Genomic DNA, 6596 nt, shown 5'->3' with positions numbered 1-6596 from the left:
AAAGCAACCAAACAGAACAGCATAAAGAAAAAAGAATAATAATAAATGAGAATTGTTAAGGGAAATCTATGATATCATCAAGTGTAATAACATTCTCAATATAGGGATTCCAGAAGGAGAAGACAGAGAAAGCGGACAGAAATCTTATTTGAAAAAAAAAAAAAAAAAGCTGAAAACTTCCTTAATCTGGGGAAGAAAACAGACATTCAGGTTCAGGAAGCACAGAGAGCCCCTAACAAGATAAACTAAAGGAGGTCCACATGAAGACATATCATCATTAAAATGGGGGGGAGAAAAGGTAATGATAAAGAGAGTATTTTAAGAGCAGCAAGAGGAAAACAGTTGCATACAAGGGAAACACACCATAAGGCTATCAGCTGATTTTTCAGCATAAACTGCAGGCCAGAAGGGAGTGTATGAAATATTCAAAATGTTGAAAGAAAAGAAACAAACAAACCAAAACTTCCAACCAAGAATACTCTACAAGGTAAGGTTATGATTCAGAGTAGAAGATATAAACATTTTCACAAACAAAAGTTAAAGAACTTCATAACCACTAAACCAGCTTTACAAGAAATGTTAAAAGGAATCCCTTAAGTGGAAAGAAAAAGCCATAATCAGGAGTAAGAAATCCTGAAAGGTAAAATTTTCACAGGAAAAAGCAAACATGTAGCAAAGGTAGTGGATTAATCACTTATAAAGCCAGTATAGAGCTTAAAACACAAAAGTGGTAAAATCAATTATATCTCCAAAAATTAGTCAAGGGGTACACAAAATAAAAAGATGTAAAGTATTCCATCATATACATAAAATGTTGAGGGGGGAGTAAAAATTTAGTGCTTTTGGAATGTGTTCAAAGTTAAGTGACCATCAATTTAATATAGACTGTTACATACACAAGATGTTGTCTATAAACCTAATAGTAACCACAAATAAAAACCTATACCATGTGCACAAAAAATGAAGAGAAAGAAATCCACATAACACTAAAGTAAACCATCAAACTACAAGAAAATAGACCAAGAGAAGAAGAAAGGAAAACAGAAGAATTAAAAAGCAAACAAACAAACAAAAAGCAGAAAACAACAAACTGGTAACAAACATATACCTATCAATAATTACATTAATTGTAAATGGACTAAATGCTTTAATCAAAAGACACAGGGTGATTGAATGGATTAAAAAAACAAGACCCATCTATATGCTGCCTATCAGAGATTCACTTCAGACCAAAAGATACATACGCATTTCACAGACTGAAAGAGAAAGGTTGAAAAACCATATGTCATGCAAATGGAGAAAAATACAAAAGCCAGGGTAGCAATACTTATATCAGACAAAACACTTAGAACAAACTGTAGCAAGAAACAAAGAAAGGCACTACATAATGGTAAAAGAATCAATTCAATGGGTCAGTGAAGAAATCAAAGAGGAAATTTAAAAAATACCTTAAGACAGATGAAAAAGGAAAAAAAAAAACTTTACAAAATCTTTGAGATGCAGCAAAAGCAATTCTAAGAGGGAAGTTTATAGTTATATAGCCCTACCACAAGAAATAAGAAAAATCTCAAATAACCTAACTTCACTCCTAAAGGAGCTAGACAGGAACAACCAAGTCCAAAGCTAGTAGAAGGAAAGAAATGATAAAGATTAGATTTGAAATAAATGAAATTGAGACTAAAAAAAAAAAAAAATGGAAAAGATCAATGAAACCAAGGGCTGGTTCCTTAAAAAAGATAAAATTAATAAATCTTTAGCCAGTCTCATTAAGAAAAAAAGAGAGAGGACTCAAATAAATAAAATCAGTAATGAAGGAGAAGAAGTAATGACTGACACCACAGAAATATAAAGATTATAAGAGAAAATTATGATAAATTATATGCCAAAAAAATGGACAACCTAGAAAAAAAAATGGATAAATTCCTAGAAACATATAATCATCCAAAATTTAATCAAAAAGAAATAGAAAATTTGCACAGACCACTTACTAGTAACAAAATTGAACTGGTAACCAAAAACCTCCCAATAAACCAAAGTCAAGGCTTCACAGGTAAATTGTATTAAATATTATAAAAAGAGTAACTATTTTCCTCAAACTATTTTTCTCAAACTATTCCAAAAAGTAGAAGAGGAAGGAAAACTTCCAAAGTCATTCTACCAGGCTGGCATTATCCTAATAACAAAACCAGACACCACCACAAAAAACAAGAAATCTACAAATCAATATGTAAGATGAATATAAATGCAAAAATCCTCAAAAAAAATATTAGCAAACCAAATCCAACAATACATTTAGAGAAATCATTCATGATGGGGCACCTGGCTGGCTCAGTGGGTAAAGCATGTGACTCTTGTTCTCAGGGTCATGAGTTCAAGCCCCACATTGGGTGTGGAGCTTACTTTTAAAAAATAAAATCATTCATCATGATCAAGTGGGATTTATTCCCAGGATGCAAGGGTGGTTCAATATTCGCAAATCAATCTATATGATACATCACATTAATAAGAGAAAGAATAAAAACCACATGATCCTTTCAATAGATACAGAGAAAGCATTTAACAAAATATAACATCCATTCATAATAAAAACCCTCAATAAAGTAGGTTTGAGGGAACACAGCTCAGCATAATAAAGTCCTTAAATGAAAAATTCCCAGGAAACATCATACTCAATGGGGAAAAACTGATTATTTTTCCTCCAGGTGAGGAACAAGACAAGGATGTCCACTCTCACCACTTTTACTCAACATAGTACTGGAAGTCCTAGCCACAGCAATAAGACAACAAAAAGAAATAAAAGTCAACCAAATTGACAAGGAAGAAGTAAAACTATCACTATTTGCAGATGACATGATACTATATGGAAAATCCTAGGGGTGCCTGGGTGGCTCAGTCAGTTAGGTGTCTGCCTTCAGCTCAGGTCATGATCCCAGGGTCCTGGGATCGAGCCCTGTGTCAGGCTCCCTGCTCAGTGAGGAGCCTGCTTCTCCATCTGCCTGCCACTCTCCATGCTTGTGCTTGCTCTCTCTCTCTCCCTCTCTTTCTCCGTCAAATAAGTAAATAAAAATCCTCAAAAAGAAAAAAAAAAGAAAAGAAAATAATCCCATTTAAAACTGCACCAAAAATAATAAAATACCTAGGAATAAACTTAACCAAAAAGGTCAAAGAACTGTACTGTAAAAACTATAAAACTGATGAAAGAAATTGAAGATGATGCAAAGAAATGGAAAGACATTCCATGTTCATGGATTGGAAGAATAAATATTGTTAAAATGTCTATGCTACCCAAAGCAATCTACAGATTTAATACAATCCTTACAAAAATACCAACAGAGCTTCACAGAAGTAGAACACACAATCCTAAAATTTGTATGGAACAACAAAAGACCCCAAAGAGCCAAAGCAATCTTGAAAAAGAAAAACAAAACTGGAAGTATCACAATTCCAGACCAAGTTAAATTACAAAGCCGTGGTAATCGAAAGAATATGGTACTAGCATAGAAACAGACATATCGATCAATGAAACAGAATAGAAAGTTCAGAAATAAAGCCATAATTATATGGTCAATTAATCTTTGACAAAGGAAGCAAGTATGTACAGTGGGAAAAAGTCTCTTCAACAAATGCTCTTGGGAAAACTGGAAAGCAATGTGCAAAAGAATGAAACTGGACCACTTTCTTACACTATACACAAAAATAAACTCAAAATGGATTAAGGACCTAAATGTGAGAGCTGAAACCATGAAAATCCTTATTCAGAGCACAGTAAGTATTTCTCTGACATTGGCTGTAGCAACATCTTTCTACATACATCTCCTGAGGCAAGGGAAACAAAAGCAAAAATAAACTATTGGGACTACATCAAAATAAAATGCATCTGCACAACAACAGAAAGAACCAACAAAACTAAAAGACAACCTACTGAATGGGAGAAGGTATTTGCAAATGACTTATCTGATAAATGGTTAGTATCCAAAATATATAAAGATTTTATAGAACACCAAAAAAATCCCAAATAATCCAATTAACAAATGGACAAAAGACATGAACAGACATTTCTCCAAGAAGATATATAGATGGCATACAGACACATGAAAATATGCTCAACATCACTTATCATCAGGGAAATGAAAATCAAAACCACAAGGAGATGTCACCTCACACCTGTCAGAATGGTTAAAATCAACAACACAAGAAACAACAGATGTTGGTGGGGATGTAGAAAAAAGGGAACTCTTTTGCACTGTTGGTAGGAATGCAAACTGAGGCAGCCACTCTGGAAAACAGTATGGAGGTTCCTCAAAAAGGTAAAAATAGAACTACACTTTGATCCAGGAATTGCACTACTAGGTTTTTACCCCCAAAATACAAAAACACTAATTCAAAGGGATACATGCACCCATATGTTTGTTGCAGCATTATTTACAATAGACAAACTATGTAAGCAGTCCAAGTATCCATCAATAGATGAATGGATAAAGAAGATGTGGTATATATGTGTATATGTATATATGTGTGTGTATGTATATATGTAATGGAATATTATTCAGCCATAAAAAAGAATGAAATCTTGCCCTTTGCAAGAACATGGCTGGGTCTAGAAAGTATAATGCTATGTGAAATAAGCCTACCAGAGAAAGACAAATGCCATACGATTTCACTCATATGTGGAATTTAAAAAACAAAAGAACAAAGGGAAACAAAAGTGAGACAAACCAAAAAACAGACTCTTAACTATAGAGAACAGATAGGTATCAGAGGGGAGGTGTGGGTGGGGTAGTGAAATAGCTGAAGGGAATTAAGACTATATTATCTTGACAAGCACTGAGTACTATATGGAAATGTTGAATTACTATATTGTAAAACTTGAAACTAATATAACACTGTATGTTAACTACACTGGAATTAAAATTTGAAAAAGTCATGGAGATGTATAGCATGGGGAATATAGTCAATAATATTGTAATAACGGTGACAGATGGTGACTATACTTAAGTGGGGAGCACTGAATAATGGACAGAATTGTCTAAAAAGATGTACACATGAAACTAATACATTTTACATCAATTATACTCCAATAAAAAATGCATACTCTAAAAAAATAAAGGTCCTGTTCTATCACATAAGCAAAATAACTTCCATGACTGAATTAAATATTCCTCTATTTGTTCTTTGATGCTGTTGCTCATGAACACAGCTCTGCTTATCACCATGAACTATGTGTATTCACTATCCATAGCATTATGATAGAGGCTGGCCCTGTCCTCAGATAGATTTACATCTAAGTATAGCAATAAGACAGTCGTTGGGCCCTCATCTGCCTTTTCCCAGATTTCAACTTTACAGTCAGACTGAGGTGCAGTTCTCACTGGAATTCTGGACCATCTCATGGCAAGCCATATTTCTTTTTCACTCCAATCTCAACTGCCTACAAGACCATCTGTTTCTATGACAGAGTCCAAGCCAGCTTTATAGACATATTTTAAAAATCTGCTTATACCTGTGTGAAAGACCTATCCTGTATTTTCATCTCTACTAGGCTTCACGAATTTCCAGTTTTACAGCCTTTTCTCATGAAGACATTTTAATGCAATCCTACATAAAGTCACAATACTCGTATTTTCACTAAGGAAAAAACTCAGAATAGTTATTTTCTTCCCGGTTTTCACAAAATGTAATAGAAATACAAAGTTGAGCTGCAGATATTTCTCGAAGGGCCTCTCCTTGACTTCCTTCAAGCCCTAAGCAGCTCTATTTTTACAGAAGTTTTAAAATCACAGAAATTTTAACCAAGATACTTGTTTCCAAGATCATATCTGGCAGAAGAAAGTCTCCATCTGGATTTTATTCCCTGTTCTTCCAGATTCCAGCTTTACTCAGAATTTCTAATTTCTGCTTTCAACAGGTCTCCCCTTCTTCCTACCCTTGCAGTGCCTTCCGTTTGTATTAGAATGTGTACATCTGGGAGGACGATCATGACAGTCTTCTCTTTTCCACATGCCTCCTGAGTGGCTCCAGTTGATTCCACGTGAGTATCCAAAACAAGAGGATCTCTGGCCCAGAGACACTGCAGACCTCCGCTCCAGGGCTGTTTTCAAGCTTGTAGTCTTTCAGTGCCAGCCCAAAGGGACCTTGCTTCTCACTGTCAGCACTGCTGTCCACTCCAGGGTGTTACCCTTCCCTTGCAAGGTTTTGTATGGTTTCTTGTGTTGTAGGAATTAACCACTTCTCATGGGGTCAAATTAGTAAATCTATTTACCATAACACTGAAATGCTTCTCTCCCACACCCCTTTGTAGTCCTGGAATAAGACAAACTGCCATTGGATTTTTCTTAGCTTGAGAGGGCAGATCGGGTACATAATCTGTGGAACCCAATGCAAGATAAAAATATGGGATCTCACGTTAAAAATAAATTCAAGACAGCGGACAGTAAGCCATTACATTAAGCATGGGTCTCTATTGACTGCAGAGGCTGTGTGTTCATGAAGCTGGCCCTGTTGAGAGCAATACTACTTTGGCAAGGTCCCCTTATCAAAAATAGCATTTCAGGTATCAGTTACATTCTTGAGGATATTCTTGAGTCCTAATATGATAA

Source organism: Halichoerus grypus, chromosome 1 (assembly GCF_964656455.1).
Source record: "Halichoerus grypus chromosome 1, mHalGry1.hap1.1, whole genome shotgun sequence".
In the NCBI taxonomy this organism is placed as follows: domain Eukaryota; kingdom Metazoa; phylum Chordata; class Mammalia; order Carnivora; family Phocidae; genus Halichoerus; species Halichoerus grypus.
The sequence above is the reverse complement of the archived record's forward strand: the minus strand, read 5'-3'. Positions refer to the sequence as shown.